The 15,442-nt window shown below is 61.2% G+C and overlaps 8 non-coding genes across 8 annotated transcripts; all 8 read left to right on the top strand.

Annotated features, from left to right (window-relative positions):
- The first annotated feature begins 454 nt into the window (after nt 1-454).
- On the top strand, nt 455-645 carry LOC148805465 (U2 spliceosomal RNA). The gene has a single exon (XR_016090299.1). It is a non-coding gene; the product is annotated as a U2 spliceosomal RNA (small nuclear RNA).
- A 6,044-nt stretch (nt 646-6,689) lies between these two features.
- LOC148805466 (U2 spliceosomal RNA) lies at nt 6,690-6,882 on the top strand. The gene has a single exon (XR_016090235.1). It is a non-coding gene; the product is annotated as a U2 spliceosomal RNA (small nuclear RNA).
- A 793-nt stretch (nt 6,883-7,675) lies between these two features.
- LOC148805467 (U2 spliceosomal RNA) lies at nt 7,676-7,866 on the top strand. Its single transcript, XR_016090300.1, has one exon. It is a non-coding gene; the product is annotated as a U2 spliceosomal RNA (small nuclear RNA).
- A 783-nt stretch (nt 7,867-8,649) lies between these two features.
- On the top strand, nt 8,650-8,840 carry LOC148805468 (U2 spliceosomal RNA). The gene has a single exon (XR_016090302.1). It is a non-coding gene; the product is annotated as a U2 spliceosomal RNA (small nuclear RNA).
- A 795-nt stretch (nt 8,841-9,635) lies between these two features.
- Nucleotides 9,636-9,826, top strand: LOC148805469 (U2 spliceosomal RNA). The gene has a single exon (XR_016090303.1). It is a non-coding gene; the product is annotated as a U2 spliceosomal RNA (small nuclear RNA).
- Nucleotides 9,827-10,619: 793 nt separating this feature from the next.
- Nucleotides 10,620-10,810, top strand: LOC148805470 (U2 spliceosomal RNA). The gene has a single exon (XR_016090304.1). It is a non-coding gene; the product is annotated as a U2 spliceosomal RNA (small nuclear RNA).
- Nucleotides 10,811-11,603: 793 nt separating this feature from the next.
- Nucleotides 11,604-11,794, top strand: LOC148805471 (U2 spliceosomal RNA). The gene has a single exon (XR_016090305.1). It is a non-coding gene; the product is annotated as a U2 spliceosomal RNA (small nuclear RNA).
- Nucleotides 11,795-12,587: 793 nt separating this feature from the next.
- Nucleotides 12,588-12,778, top strand: LOC148805472 (U2 spliceosomal RNA). Its single transcript, XR_016090306.1, has one exon. It is a non-coding gene; the product is annotated as a U2 spliceosomal RNA (small nuclear RNA).
- Nucleotides 12,779-15,442: the final 2,664 nt, after the last annotated feature.

Below are 15,442 nucleotides of genomic sequence, written 5' to 3' on the forward strand. Positions count from 1 at the left end.
GGCCCCTTTCGACAGCCGGCCGTTTTCCCTCCAAAAAACTTAGTATATACACCTTTTCTTTCTTTTTTTCGGCAGGCAGGCAGGTGTGTGTGTGTCCCCGTCCCTCCCGAGAGAGCGCTGCCCCTTGCCTCTGCCCGCAGGTGCCGACGGTCCGCTTTCGCTTGCAGCTCACTCGGCACGGCTGCTGCTGGTGGGAGGGGCCTAAGCTAAGGAGGCCGGCCGGCTGGCGCCCCCCGCGGCTGCGGTCGTTGTCGGGCCGTTGACAGGAGATCAAAGAGCAGGGCCCCCGCCCGGGACTGGCGGGCAGGCAGGCGAGCAAGCAGGCAGGCAAGAGAGGGGGAGAGCGGAGTCCGGGCGGCCGGCAGCCGCGTGCGGACCGGGCTCCAGAGGCGTCGGCCTGCGCCGCTGCGCGCCAGCCGGACGCCCGCGCGCCCGCCCAAGGCCGGCGTCGGGCATCGCTTCTCGGCCTTTTGGCTAAGATCAAGTGTAGTATCTGTTCTTATCAGTTTAATATCTGATACGTCCCCCATCGGGGGACCACATATTAAACGGATTTTTGGAACAGGGAGCTGGATCAGGAGCTTGCTCCGTCCTCTCCACGCATCGGCCCGGTATTGCAGCGCCTCCGGGAACGGTGCACTACCTTCTCTCAGCGGTGAAAAGACAGACGTAGCTAGCAAGCAAGCGAGGTGGACCGGAGCTCCTTCCTCTCCGGTCTCGTCTCTCGTCCATCTGTGTGTCTCTGTGTCTCTCTCTCTCCCCCTCCCCGTTCCCGTGCTCCCTCCGTGCACTTTCCCGCGCCTCGACTCTCTCGGCAAGCAGGCCGGCCCCCTTTTCGGCTCCCGTGCGTTTTCCCTCCAAAAAACTTAGTTTTTTCCTCCTTTTTCCAGGGAGGCAGGCGTGGCTTGTGTGTGTGTGTGTGTGTGTGTGTGTGTGTGTGTGTGTGTGTGTGTGTGTGTGTGTGTGTGTCCCCGTCCTTGCAGGCGGGCCCCTTTCGACAGCCGGCCGTTTTCCCTCCAAAAAACTTAGTATATACACCTTTTCTTTCTTTTTTTCGGCAGGCAGGCAGGTGTGTGTGTGTCCCCGTCCCTCCCGAGAGAGCGCTGCCCCTTGCCTCTGCCCGCAGGTGCCGACGGTCCGCTTTCGCTTGCAGCTCACTCGGCACGGCTGCTGCTGGTGGGAGGGGCCTAAGCTAAGGAGGCCGGCCGGCTGGCGCCCCCCGCGGCTGCGGTCGTTGTCGGGCCGTTGACAGGAGATCAAAGAGCAGGGCCCCCGCCCGGGACTGGCGGGCAGGCAGGCGAGCAAGCAGGCAGGCAAGAGAGGGGGAGAGCGGAGTCCGGGCGGCCGGCAGCCGCGTGCGGACCGGGCTCCAGAGGCGTCGGCCTGCGCCGCTGCGCGCCAGCCGGACGCCCGCGCGCCCGCCCAAGGCCGGCGTCGGGCATCGCTTCTCGGCCTTTCGGCTAAGATCGGAAAAGTACGTGGCAGGCCCGCGGCTTGAAGACTTGGCTGGGGGACGAGAAGGGCGGCGGCGGAGAGACCGTGAGAGGAGACCGAGAGGACAGCACTGCGGAGACGCGTTTGGATTGCTTTGGATTGACCCGGATTGCCTTTGGATTACGTTTTTTGCCTTTTGGACGTCGGAACTTTTGATTTTTCTTTGCCCGGCTTTGCATTCCCTGGCTGTTTGGCGGCCGAAAGGCTGCACCAACCATGGCTGCAGGGCCAGGAGAGGCGAGGAGGGCTGGGAAGGACCCCAGCATCAAGTGGACTCTCCGCTTCCATTGGAAACCGGAGACGGCACCACCTGGAAGGGAGCAATTTGAGGACGATGTCCTGTTTGGTGCTTTGGGGCTGAAGGCAGCAGATATCAAGTGCGTGCAGGGGAACCAGCCACAGAAGTTCATCGACACCACCTTCATCAGTGCGGACATCCACAAGAAAATGGTAGGAAAATGCAACGATATCATTAAGAGCGGCGGATTCCGGGAGTATGAGTGTGGTGGATTGCAGAGCGACAGTAAGAGGTGGGTGGTTTTGCACATGTTTGATCCCTTTGTGACGGATGCCGACGTGACTACCTTCCTAAGCAGGTATGTGGATGTGAGAACTGGGCCATTGGTGCTCAGCGACACACGCACTGTGTGGACGGGAAAGCGTCGGTACCTGGTGGAACTGCGACGGGACCCAACAACAAAGGATGGATACAGCCACCCACCGGCTACGTTCGCAATCGGAGGAGGTAGGGGGTACATGTTTTACTGGGACCAGCCTGAATTTTGCAGGAAGTGTCGGACCACCGGGCACCGTGAGGGGGCATGTACGGCGGAGAAGTGTGGGAAGTGCGGCCGCCCGGGACACCACACCCGAGACTGCCAGGTGAAGGAGTGCTCCCTGTGCGGGGACAGAGGCCACCTTTTCCGGCAGTGCAGCAAGAGGGGCGCGGCCACGGAGAGGACGGCCAAGGAGAGAACGGCCACGGAGAAGGCGGCCACGGAGGAGGCGGTTAAGGAGTGGATCAGGCAGGCGGATGAGGCCAGCGAGGGGGAAGGCCGGCCGACGAGCAGCAGGCCCCCCGGTAAGGGAGAGAAGAGGGGAGGAAAGAAACAGGGACGGGAACAGGTGGAGGAGGAGCGCCAGGGAGAAGAGGATGGTGAGCGTCCAGGAACATCGTGGGGCTCAGACATGGAGCAGCGGGAGGCAGCCCGGGGATCGGATAGCGAACGACCGGGAACATCGCGGGGAGCGGACGGAGGGGCTGGAACCTGGGCGGAAGTGGTGAGGAAGGGGCGCCCCCTGATGGGCGGGGGAAGAACTGCGCCTGCACCGACGCCAGCAGAGGAGGAGGGGATGGTGGCCCTGCAGAGCGCGGGGCAGAAGAGGAAGACGAAGAGGCTGCGGGCAGGAAAACGCCGGCAAGAGACGCAGGAGAAGAAGAAGAAGACGGTCGAGGAGGAAGGCCAGGAGGAAGACCCGGGAGACCTCGCAGACTCTGAGGGGATGGAAGAGGAGGAGGGAGTCTCGTCGGCCTTGAGCGACTCCGAGGCCGAAAGCACCTCGGAATCTCTTCCCCCAGGGCAGGGGTCAGGGGCGGTACCGATGGCCGTCTTTTCAGTATCGGGCAACGTGACGGACGAAGGCAGCCCTGTAGTCGCCTGCCTGACTGAACCGCTTACTCCCGAGCAAGAGGCCCCGGATACCCCAGTCCAGTTCATGGACACGGAGGATGGCAGCTCAGGAAGTACAGCAGGGACGGCGAGCTCTCCGGATTCCAGCCGCTCGGAGGGAATGGAGAGTGACAGTCTCCCTCAAGACCCGCCATGACCCTCACAGTTGCAACAGCTAACGTGAGGGGTCTGAGGAAGCAGGAGAAGAGAGTGGCAGTGTTTTCCTACCTGTCTCGAAGGAAGCTGGATGTGACCTTTCTGCAGGAAGTCCATCTCAAGGACCTCGACGACGTGAGGACCCTTCAGAGGGAGTGGAGGAGGGGTCCCTCGTGGTGGAGCGTCGGAGGGGTGAACTCTTCTGGCGTGGGTATCCTGTGCGGCCTGCCAGGGTTCGCCGCCCAAACAGTCAGCTCAGTGATTCCCGGACGTCTGCTGGTGGTGGACGGAACCTGGAGGGGAGTGAAGATAAGGTTAGTCAACGTGTACGCCCCAGCAGACAGAAGGCAGCAGGGCTCCTTTTTGAAAGACCTGGAGCCCGTGCTGTATACCAACAGGGAGCTGATTGTCGGCGGCGACTTCAACATCGACCTGGGAGACCCGCACGGACAGGGAGTTCATCTGTTGAGGTCCTTGATCGCAGACTTCGGCCTTCGAGACGGGTTTCAGAACGTTGCACACCACACCTGGGACAACGGGAGAGGGAGTTTTCGACGCCTCGACTACATCCTCTCTACTGTGAAGTGGACAACATTAAGCAGGCAAGTGACCCCTACCTGGTTCTCGGATCACCAGCTGCTCACGATCTCTTTCGGTGTTGAGGACCCGCGCTTCCAGGCTGGGTACTGGAAGCTAAACAAACAAGTTCTACAAGAGGAGAGATACCGAAGGAAGATTGGGACAGTGCTGAAAGACCTGGGGAGGAGAAGAGAGCTCTTTAGCTCGGCGGTGCACTGGTGGGAATCGTGTAAACAGACTCTCGCGACGGTCACCAGGCGATACTGCTGGATCCGGCGGAGTCTGGAGGAACGCCAGTGCGCCCAGCTCCAAGAGGAGCTAGAAGCACTGTACGAGCAGCTGAACCAGGGGGGCGCCTTCAACGGCGAGAAGATTGCCATCGTCAGGAGCCTGCTTAGAGACACGTGGCTGCAGAGAGCAAAGAACTTTCTTTTCAGGCTGCGGGGAGTTTGGAAGGAGGGAGAAGAACAGTGCTCTCCCCAATTCTTCAGCGCCGTGAGGAGGCAGCAGGAGCGCTGCTGCTTCGAAAGCTTGCGGCGCGAAGATGGGACTGCAGTCACGGACTTACCCGGGATGCTGGAGTGTGCCACAGGGTTTTACGCTACCTTGTTCCAGGAGAAGGAGATCGACGCCAGCACCAAGGAGAGGCTCCTGGAGGGTGTTGAGAAGGCGGTGGACGATCCCGCCTCGCTGGTCGGGCCTGTGACGGGGGCGGAAATCAAGACAGCATTGTTTGGTTTGAAGAAGGGGACCGTCCCCGGAGTCGACGGCCTACCAGCGGAGTTCTACCGCACCTTCTGGGACCAGCTAGAGCCTTTTCTGGTGCAGGTCTTCAATGAGGCCCTGGACAGCAATGAACTGGGCCTCTCTATGAAGACCGGCGTCGTGACCCTGATCTACAAGGGAGGAGACAAAGCGGACCTGGGAAACTGGAGGCCGATCCAGCTCCTGTGCACGGACTATAAGATCTTGGCCAGGGTGCTGGGCGGCCGTCTGAGAACGGTGATGCCGGAGCTGGTCGGGGCGGACCAGACATGTGGCGTGGCAGGCCGGAAGATCAGCTGGAACCTGCAGCTGATCCGGGACACCATCGCCTGGGTGGAGGACAGAGGCCTGCCGCTCATGCTGGTGAGCCTAGATCAGGCGAAGGCGTTCGACCGGGTCCACCATGAGACCCTGTGGGCACTCCTAAGGAGGAAGGGTCTGCCTGACGCTTTCGTCAGGTGGATCGAAGCGCTCTACAACGGCGCCACGTCCCGGGTAAGAGTCAACGGAGCAGTAGGGAGGAGGATTCCGGTAAGGTGTGGTGTGCGACAGGGATGTCCACTCTCGCCCCTGCTGTACGTCATCTTTCTTGAGCTGCTGCTGGATCCCTTACGGAAGGATCCCGGAGTGGAGGGAATTAAAGTGCCAGGTGGAGGTGGGCAGGAAGCTAAAACCGCGGCCTACGCGGATGACGTGACACTCTTCCTCAGTTCTGACAGGAGTCTGGGGAGAGTGTTGGACATCGTGGAGGCCTACTCCAGAGGCACCGGCGCCCAACTGAATCGCGCCAAGAGCCTGGTGAAGCTTTTTGGAACCTGGTCGTATGCACCGGAGATCACCGGAGGACTGAAAGAGACAGCCGGCCCGGTGAAAATCCTGGGGGTCCTATTTCACACCCTGGACCCCTCAGGGCTGAACTGGGAGGCCAGGTTCCGGAAGATCAGGCAGAAGCTGGGCCTTTGGCAGCATCGATCCCTGACATGGATAGGGAAGGCGCTGGTGCTGAAGGTGGAGATCCTGCCCTTGCTTCTCCACCTGGCAGTAGTGTACCCCCTACCTAAAAGGAAAAGGAAGGAACTGGTAAGAACAGTCTTTGCATTCGTTTGGGGCCACTCATACGAACGGATTCGCCGGATAGACATGTGCAGACCTACCATGGAAGGAGGCAGAGGGATCCCAAACTTCCCAGTGAAGTTGGACTGTGTTTTCGTTGCCAACCTGTGCGTCATCCTGCACGGAAACCCGCCCCACCTGTGTGGCCGGTTCGTGAGCCTCTGGCTGGCAGCGAGCATGAGACACCTGGCCGCATGGAGCAACACGACCCCGAAGGCCGAGCGGCTCCCACTGCACTACCGACACGCAGTGCAGTGGCTGAGGGCACATCCAGAGGTACGGGACAAAGACATCGCGCTGAGCCATAGGAAGATGTACCAGGTGGTCACAGCACTGGACAGGCCAGCGCTCCTGGGTGTGCCCAGTGACATCTGGCAGCAGGCCCAGCCAAAGGGCCTGGATAACAGACTAAAGGACCTGAACTGGCTCGGCGTGTGGGGTCGAATGGCGGTCAGGGCCGTCATGTGCTCGCATGGCTTGTCAAAGAAGAGCCAGTGCCCGAGGCACGGCTGCACAGGGGAAGAAACAGTAAATCATGTCTTTTGGGAGTGCGGGTTCGTGCAGAGGGTGTGGAAGTCCAGCCAGCACCTCTACGCACAGGTAGGCCTGGGGTCCCTCCTGACTCTGAACACGGTGATGAAGGGCGTGGCTGGTTCCCGAAAATGGAATGCGGCGTTTCTCCTGTGGCTCCTGATCAGCCTGACCAAGCTCCACGTGTGGGACGCGAGGTCAGAGCTGGTCAAACACGGCGTGGAGAGGTCAGTGCCGGCCATCTTGAGGAGAGTCAAGAGGGACGTCTCACGGAAGATCCGGTGGGACGTCCTCCGATGGGGATTCGCCGCAGCACGCGAAAGATGGAAGGACTTGATCACATGGGTGTAAAGGTGGAGGGTAGAGTAAACTTTTGAAAGCACTGTTTTTTACTGATTTCTAATAAAACATAAAAAAAAAATCTGTTCTTATCAGTTTAATATCTGATACGTCCCCCATCGGGGGACCACATATTAAACGGATTTTTGGAACAGGGAGCTGGATCAGGAGCTTGCTCCGTCCTCTCCACGCATCGGCCCGGTATTGCAGCGCCTCCGGGAACGGTGCACTACCTTCTCTCAGCGGTGAAAAGACAGACGTAGCTAGCAAGCAAGCGAGGTGGACCGGAGCTCCTTCCTCTCCGGTCTCGTCTCTCGTCCATCTGTGTGTCTCTGTGTCTCTCTCTCTCCCCCTCCCCGTTCCCGTGCTCCCTCCGTGCACTTTCCCGCGCCTCGACTCTCTCGGCAAGCAGGCCGGCCCCCTTTTCGGCTCCCGTGCGTTTTCCCTCCAAAAAACTTAGTTTTTTCCTCCTTTTTCCAGGGAGGCAGGCGTGGCTTGTGTGTGTGTGTGTGTGTGTGTGTGTGTGTGTGTGTGTGTGTGTGTGTGTGTGTGTGTGTCCCCGTCCTTGCAGGCGGGCCCCTTTCGACAGCCGGCCGTTTTCCCTCCAAAAAACTTAGTATATACACCTTTTCTTTCTTTTTTTCGGCAGGCAGGCAGGTGTGTGTGTGTCCCCGTCCCTCCCGAGAGAGCGCTGCCCCTTGCCTCTGCCCGCAGGTGCCGACGGTCCGCTTTCGCTTGCAGCTCACTCGGCACGGCTGCTGCTGGTGGGAGGGGCCTAAGCTAAGGAGGCCGGCCGGCTGGCGCCCCCCGCGGCTGCGGTCGTTGTCGGGCCGTTGACAGGAGATCAAAGAGCAGGGCCCCCGCCCGGGACTGGCGGGCAGGCAGGCGAGCAAGCAGGCAGGCAAGAGAGGGGGAGAGCGGAGTCCGGGCGGCCGGCAGCCGCGTGCGGACCGGGCTCCAGAGGCGTCGGCCTGCGCCGCTGCGCGCCAGCCGGACGCCCGCGCGCCCGCCCAAGGCCGGCGTCGGGCATCGCTTCTCGGCCTTTTGGCTAAGATCAAGTGTAGTATCTGTTCTTATCAGTTTAATATCTGATACGTCCCCCATCGGGGGACCACATATTAAACGGATTTTTGGAACAGGGAGCTGGATCAGGAGCTTGCTCCGTCCTCTCCACGCATCGGCCCGGTATTGCAGCGCCTCCGGGAACGGTGCACTACCTTCTCTCAGCGGTGAAAAGACAGACGTAGCTAGCAAGCAAGCGAGGTGGACCGGAGCTCCTTCCTCTCCGGTCTCGTCTCTCGTCCATCTGTGTGTCTCTGTGTCTCTCTCTCTCCCCCTCCCCGTTCCCGTGCTCCCTCCGTGCACTTTCCCGCGCCTCGACTCTCTCGGCAAGCAGGCCGGCCCCCTTTTCGGCTCCCGTGCGTTTTCCCTCCAAAAAACTTAGTTTTTTCCTCCTTTTTCCAGGGAGGCAGGCGTGGCTTGTGTGTGTGTGTGTGTGTGTGTGTGTGTGTGTGTGTGTGTGTGTGTGTGTCCCCGTCCTTGCAGGCGGGCCCCTTTCGACAGCCGGCCGTTTTCCCTCCAAAAAACTTAGTATATACACCTTTTCTTTCTTTTTTTCGGCAGGCAGGCAGGTGTGTGTGTGTCCCCGTCCCTCCCGAGAGAGCGCTGCCCCTTGCCTCTGCCCGCAGGTGCCGACGGTCCGCTTTCGCTTGCAGCTCACTCGGCACGGCTGCTGCTGGTGGGAGGGGCCTAAGCTAAGGAGGCCGGCCGGCTGGCGCCCCCCGCGGCTGCGGTCGTTGTCGGGCCGTTGACAGGAGATCAAAGAGCAGGGCCCCCGCCCGGGACTGGCGGGCAGGCAGGCGAGCAAGCAGGCAGGCAAGAGAGGGGGAGAGCGGAGTCCGGGCGGCCGGCAGCCGCGTGCGGACCGGGCTCCAGAGGCGTCGGCCTGCGCCGCTGCGCGCCAGCCGGACGCCCGCGCGCCCGCCCAAGGCCGGCGTCGGGCATCGCTTCTCGGCCTTTTGGCTAAGATCAAGTGTAGTATCTGTTCTTATCAGTTTAATATCTGATACGTCCCCCATCGGGGGACCACATATTAAACGGATTTTTGGAACAGGGAGCTGGATCAGGAGCTTGCTCCGTCCTCTCCACGCATCGGCCCGGTATTGCAGCGCCTCCGGGAACGGTGCACTACCTTCTCTCAGCGGTGAAAAGACAGACGTAGCTAGCAAGCAAGCGAGGTGGACCGGAGCTCCTTCCTCTCCGGTCTCGTCTCTCGTCCATCTGTGTGTCTCTGTGTCTCTCTCTCTCCCCCTCCCCGTTCCCGTGCTCCCTCCGTGCACTTTCCCGCGCCTCGACTCTCTCGGCAAGCAGGCCGGCCCCCTTTTCGGCTCCCGTGCGTTTTCCCTCCAAAAAACTTAGTTTTTTCCTCCTTTTTCCAGGGAGGCAGGCGTGGCTTGTGTGTGTGTGTGTGTGTGTGTGTGTGTGTGTGTGTGTGTGTGTGTGTGTGTGTGTGTGTGTCCCCGTCCTTGCAGGCGGGCCCCTTTCGACAGCCGGCCGTTTTCCCTCCAAAAAACTTAGTATATACACCTTTTCTTTCTTTTTTTCGGCAGGCAGGCAGGTGTGTGTGTGTCCCCGTCCCTCCCGAGAGAGCGCTGCCCCTTGCCTCTGCCCGCAGGTGCCGACGGTCCGCTTTCGCTTGCAGCTCACTCGGCACGGCTGCTGCTGGTGGGAGGGGCCTAAGCTAAGGAGGCCGGCCGGCTGGCGCCCCCCGCGGCTGCGGTCGTTGTCGGGCCGTTGACAGGAGATCAAAGAGCAGGGCCCCCGCCCGGGACTGGCGGGCAGGCAGGCGAGCAAGCAGGCAGGCAAGAGAGGGGGAGAGCGGAGTCCGGGCGGCCGGCAGCCGCGTGCGGACCGGGCTCCAGAGGCGTCGGCCTGCGCCGCTGCGCGCCAGCCGGACGCCCGCGCGCCCGCCCAAGGCCGGCGTCGGGCATCGCTTCTCGGCCTTTTGGCTAAGATCAAGTGTAGTATCTGTTCTTATCAGTTTAATATCTGATACGTCCCCCATCGGGGGACCACATATTAAACGGATTTTTGGAACAGGGAGCTGGATCAGGAGCTTGCTCCGTCCTCTCCACGCATCGGCCCGGTATTGCAGCGCCTCCGGGAACGGTGCACTACCTTCTCTCAGCGGTGAAAAGACAGACGTAGCTAGCAAGCAAGCGAGGTGGACCGGAGCTCCTTCCTCTCCGGTCTCGTCTCTCGTCCATCTGTGTGTCTCTGTGTCTCTCTCTCTCCCCCTCCCCGTTCCCGTGCTCCCTCCGTGCACTTTCCCGCGCCTCGACTCTCTCGGCAAGCAGGCCGGCCCCCTTTTCGGCTCCCGTGCGTTTTCCCTCCAAAAAACTTAGTTTTTTCCTCCTTTTTCCAGGGAGGCAGGCGTGGCTTGTGTGTGTGTGTGTGTGTGTGTGTGTGTGTGTGTGTGTGTGTGTGTGTGTGTGTGTGTGTCCCCGTCCTTGCAGGCGGGCCCCTTTCGACAGCCGGCCGTTTTCCCTCCAAAAAACTTAGTATATACACCTTTTCTTTCTTTTTTTCGGCAGGCAGGCAGGTGTGTGTGTGTCCCCGTCCCTCCCGAGAGAGCGCTGCCCCTTGCCTCTGCCCGCAGGTGCCGACGGTCCGCTTTCGCTTGCAGCTCACTCGGCACGGCTGCTGCTGGTGGGAGGGGCCTAAGCTAAGGAGGCCGGCCGGCTGGCGCCCCCCGCGGCTGCGGTCGTTGTCGGGCCGTTGACAGGAGATCAAAGAGCAGGGCCCCCGCCCGGGACTGGCGGGCAGGCAGGCGAGCAAGCAGGCAGGCAAGAGAGGGGGAGAGCGGAGTCCGGGCGGCCGGCAGCCGCGTGCGGACCGGGCTCCAGAGGCGTCGGCCTGCGCCGCTGCGCGCCAGCCGGACGCCCGCGCGCCCGCCCAAGGCCGGCGTCGGGCATCGCTTCTCGGCCTTTTGGCTAAGATCAAGTGTAGTATCTGTTCTTATCAGTTTAATATCTGATACGTCCCCCATCGGGGGACCACATATTAAACGGATTTTTGGAACAGGGAGCTGGATCAGGAGCTTGCTCCGTCCTCTCCACGCATCGGCCCGGTATTGCAGCGCCTCCGGGAACGGTGCACTACCTTCTCTCAGCGGTGAAAAGACAGACGTAGCTAGCAAGCAAGCGAGGTGGACCGGAGCTCCTTCCTCTCCGGTCTCGTCTCTCGTCCATCTGTGTGTCTCTGTGTCTCTCTCTCTCCCCCTCCCCGTTCCCGTGCTCCCTCCGTGCACTTTCCCGCGCCTCGACTCTCTCGGCAAGCAGGCCGGCCCCCTTTTCGGCTCCCGTGCGTTTTCCCTCCAAAAAACTTAGTTTTTTCCTCCTTTTTCCAGGGAGGCAGGCGTGGCTTGTGTGTGTGTGTGTGTGTGTGTGTGTGTGTGTGTGTGTGTGTGTGTGTGTGTGTGTGTGTCCCCGTCCTTGCAGGCGGGCCCCTTTCGACAGCCGGCCGTTTTCCCTCCAAAAAACTTAGTATATACACCTTTTCTTTCTTTTTTTCGGCAGGCAGGCAGGTGTGTGTGTGTCCCCGTCCCTCCCGAGAGAGCGCTGCCCCTTGCCTCTGCCCGCAGGTGCCGACGGTCCGCTTTCGCTTGCAGCTCACTCGGCACGGCTGCTGCTGGTGGGAGGGGCCTAAGCTAAGGAGGCCGGCCGGCTGGCGCCCCCCGCGGCTGCGGTCGTTGTCGGGCCGTTGACAGGAGATCAAAGAGCAGGGCCCCCGCCCGGGACTGGCGGGCAGGCAGGCGAGCAAGCAGGCAGGCAAGAGAGGGGGAGAGCGGAGTCCGGGCGGCCGGCAGCCGCGTGCGGACCGGGCTCCAGAGGCGTCGGCCTGCGCCGCTGCGCGCCAGCCGGACGCCCGCGCGCCCGCCCAAGGCCGGCGTCGGGCATCGCTTCTCGGCCTTTTGGCTAAGATCAAGTGTAGTATCTGTTCTTATCAGTTTAATATCTGATACGTCCCCCATCGGGGGACCACATATTAAACGGATTTTTGGAACAGGGAGCTGGATCAGGAGCTTGCTCCGTCCTCTCCACGCATCGGCCCGGTATTGCAGCGCCTCCGGGAACGGTGCACTACCTTCTCTCAGCGGTGAAAAGACAGACGTAGCTAGCAAGCAAGCGAGGTGGACCGGAGCTCCTTCCTCTCCGGTCTCGTCTCTCGTCCATCTGTGTGTCTCTGTGTCTCTCTCTCTCCCCCTCCCCGTTCCCGTGCTCCCTCCGTGCACTTTCCCGCGCCTCGACTCTCTCGGCAAGCAGGCCGGCCCCCTTTTCGGCTCCCGTGCGTTTTCCCTCCAAAAAACTTAGTTTTTTCCTCCTTTTTCCAGGGAGGCAGGCGTGGCTTGTGTGTGTGTGTGTGTGTGTGTGTGTGTGTGTGTGTGTGTGTGTGTGTGTGTGTGTGTGTCCCCGTCCTTGCAGGCGGGCCCCTTTCGACAGCCGGCCGTTTTCCCTCCAAAAAACTTAGTATATACACCTTTTCTTTCTTTTTTTCGGCAGGCAGGCAGGTGTGTGTGTGTCCCCGTCCCTCCCGAGAGAGCGCTGCCCCTTGCCTCTGCCCGCAGGTGCCGACGGTCCGCTTTCGCTTGCAGCTCACTCGGCACGGCTGCTGCTGGTGGGAGGGGCCTAAGCTAAGGAGGCCGGCCGGCTGGCGCCCCCCGCGGCTGCGGTCGTTGTCGGGCCGTTGACAGGAGATCAAAGAGCAGGGCCCCCGCCCGGGACTGGCGGGCAGGCAGGCGAGCAAGCAGGCAGGCAAGAGAGGGGGAGAGCGGAGTCCGGGCGGCCGGCAGCCGCGTGCGGACCGGGCTCCAGAGGCGTCGGCCTGCGCCGCTGCGCGCCAGCCGGACGCCCGCGCGCCCGCCCAAGGCCGGCGTCGGGCATCGCTTCTCGGCCTTTTGGCTAAGATCAAGTGTAGTATCTGTTCTTATCAGTTTAATATCTGATACGTCCCCCATCGGGGGACCACATATTAAACGGATTTTTGGAACAGGGAGCTGGATCAGGAGCTTGCTCCGTCCTCTCCACGCATCGGCCCGGTATTGCAGCGCCTCCGGGAACGGTGCACTACCTTCTCTCAGCGGTGAAAAGACAGACGTAGCTAGCAAGCAAGCGAGGTGGACCGGAGCTCCTTCCTCTCCGGTCTCGTCTCTCGTCCATCTGTGTGTCTCTGTGTCTCTCTCTCTCCCCCTCCCCGTTCCCGTGCTCCCTCCGTGCACTTTCCCGCGCCTCGACTCTCTCGGCAAGCAGGCCGGCCCCCTTTTCGGCTCCCGTGCGTTTTCCCTCCAAAAAACTTAGTTTTTTCCTCCTTTTTCCAGGGAGGCAGGCGTGGCTTGTGTGTGTGTGTGTGTGTGTGTGTGTGTGTGTGTGTGTGTGTGTGTGTGTGTGTGTGTGTCCCCGTCCTTGCAGGCGGGCCCCTTTCGACAGCCGGCCGTTTTCCCTCCAAAAAACTTAGTATATACACCTTTTCTTTCTTTTTTTCGGCAGGCAGGCAGGTGTGTGTGTGTCCCCGTCCCTCCCGAGAGAGCGCTGCCCCTTGCCTCTGCCCGCAGGTGCCGACGGTCCGCTTTCGCTTGCAGCTCACTCGGCACGGCTGCTGCTGGTGGGAGGGGCCTAAGCTAAGGAGGCCGGCCGGCTGGCGCCCCCCGCGGCTGCGGTCGTTGTCGGGCCGTTGACAGGAGATCAAAGAGCAGGGCCCCCGCCCGGGACTGGCGGGCAGGCAGGCGAGCAAGCAGGCAGGCAAGAGAGGGGGAGAGCGGAGTCCGGGCGGCCGGCAGCCGCGTGCGGACCGGGCTCCAGAGGCGTCGGCCTGCGCCGCTGCGCGCCAGCCGGACGCCCGCGCGCCCGCCCAAGGCCGGCGTCGGGCATCGCTTCTCGGCCTTTTGGCCAAGTTCCGACGATACGTGGCATGACCGCGGTCCGAGGACTTGTCAAAAGGTGAAGACGACGAAGGCGAGGAGGAGAAGGAGAAGACGACGAACGGCGGAACCAGACCAGACCAGACGGGCGGATCCTTACCACCAGAAGACCGGAGCAGACGTCCACCAAAGGTCACCACGGGTAGTCGCCCTGGGTTGAGCCCAGGGGGCGAAGTGGGGCCTCCAAGATGACGGCGGTCGGCGGTGGTGAGCGGGCCCGCGGTCCGGCGGCTGTGCACCCTCTGTCCCGTGAGGGGCTGATGCGGTGCACAGTGCGCTTTGTGGTGAAGGATGCGGAGAGGAAGAAGGACTGGATGAACCGTGAGCGGTTTGAACGAGTGGTCCTGATGAAGGCTTTGGGGATCGAGTTGAAGGACATCGATTGTTTGCAAGACTTCCCGGTTCGAGGGATTTACGACCTGTCTCTCGCGAGCGACGAACTTTGTGAGAAGGCTTGGGAGAGAGTGTGCGAGGGAAAGGAGGTGGCTCCACTTAATGAGTTCCTGATAGAGCCGTTGTTCGCCAGGGAACTCAGGACTTTGACAATTCATTTGTTTAACCACCGGGTACCAGAAAGGGACATAATTACCTTTTTATCCAGGTTCGTGGATGTCCAGGGAGAAGGCCAGAAAGATTTAGACGTCCTCAGAGTGTGGACTGGTAAGAGGCGCTATACGGTGAGGCTGAGACCTAAGCCGTCTGAGGGCGAGGGTGTGGTTCACCCCCCGGCTTATTTTTCAATAGGGCCTAATAGGGGTTACCTCTTTTACCCGGGCCAACCTGTGACATGTAAGAAATGTTTTCAGAGAGGACATGTGGCTATGAACTGTCCCGGTGGTGTGTGTCGAAAGTGTAAGGCCACAACTCATGACACAAAGGATTGCACCAAGGTTTTGACATGTGACCTATGTGGGGCAGAAGGCCATGTTTACAGGGTCTGTCCGAGGAAGAGCCGGAGTTTTGCTGATGTGGTGCGGACCTCGGCGGGGGGCTCGAGGGGAGACGAGACCAGACCACCGCAGAAGGCTGCGACCACCCAGAGGCCTTGTGCAGACGTAAGAGAGGACAGAGGCGATAGACCAGAGGAGCCAGCAACGGCGACCGAGGTACCTGAAGAGGCGCGTCCGGGGACCTCATCATGGGCCGAACAGGTGGAGGAGGCAGAATCGGGGTCGCCGGAGTGGTCCATCCAGCCGAGCAGGGCCACAAAGAGGAAGTCGGCGGCTGAAAAGAGAAGAATGAGGGCTGACGAGTGCTTGTTTGAGACGGTGACCAATCGTTTCCAGGTCCTAGATTCCGAGGAGGACTCGGGAACCAGCGACGTCGAGGTCCAGAAGGTAGAAGATGGAGAGAGTGGACAGAGAAGGCCGAGACGTAAAAAGGCGATTGCTGTAAAGAGGGCGAGGGGGGAGGGTAAGAAAGGGGGTAGGAAGGAGGAAGGGGTGGAGGAGGGTGTAGAGGGGGAGGGGGAAGGGGAAGGGGGCAGGGAAGGGGGGGGTGGGGAGGAAGGGGAACAGAGGGAGGGGGGTGAAGAGCTGGGTAAGGAGGCTGACCCCTTGGAAGCCTCAGCCGCGGCTAGTACGCTCGATGACCCCATACCCCCGGGCCAAGGGGACATAGTGGTGGAACAGGAAGATTCTGTTTCGGAGACCTCAGAACAGTCCGGGAAAGACGGCGGTACCCACCTTCTGACCTCCGATGATCCTGGGGTAAGTCCATCATCCCTGGGGGAGGGGTCCCCGCAGGTTCCAAGTGGGATGGAGAATGTCCTTAGCCCTATCGGAATACAAAGTGACTTTAGTTTGGGAGACGGGTTACA

This window comes from Atractosteus spatula, unplaced genomic scaffold (genome assembly GCF_055471065.1).
Source record: "Atractosteus spatula isolate fAtrSpa1 unplaced genomic scaffold, fAtrSpa1.hap1 Scaffold_7, whole genome shotgun sequence".
In the NCBI taxonomy this organism is placed as follows: Eukaryota; Metazoa; Chordata; class Actinopteri; order Semionotiformes; family Lepisosteidae; genus Atractosteus; species Atractosteus spatula.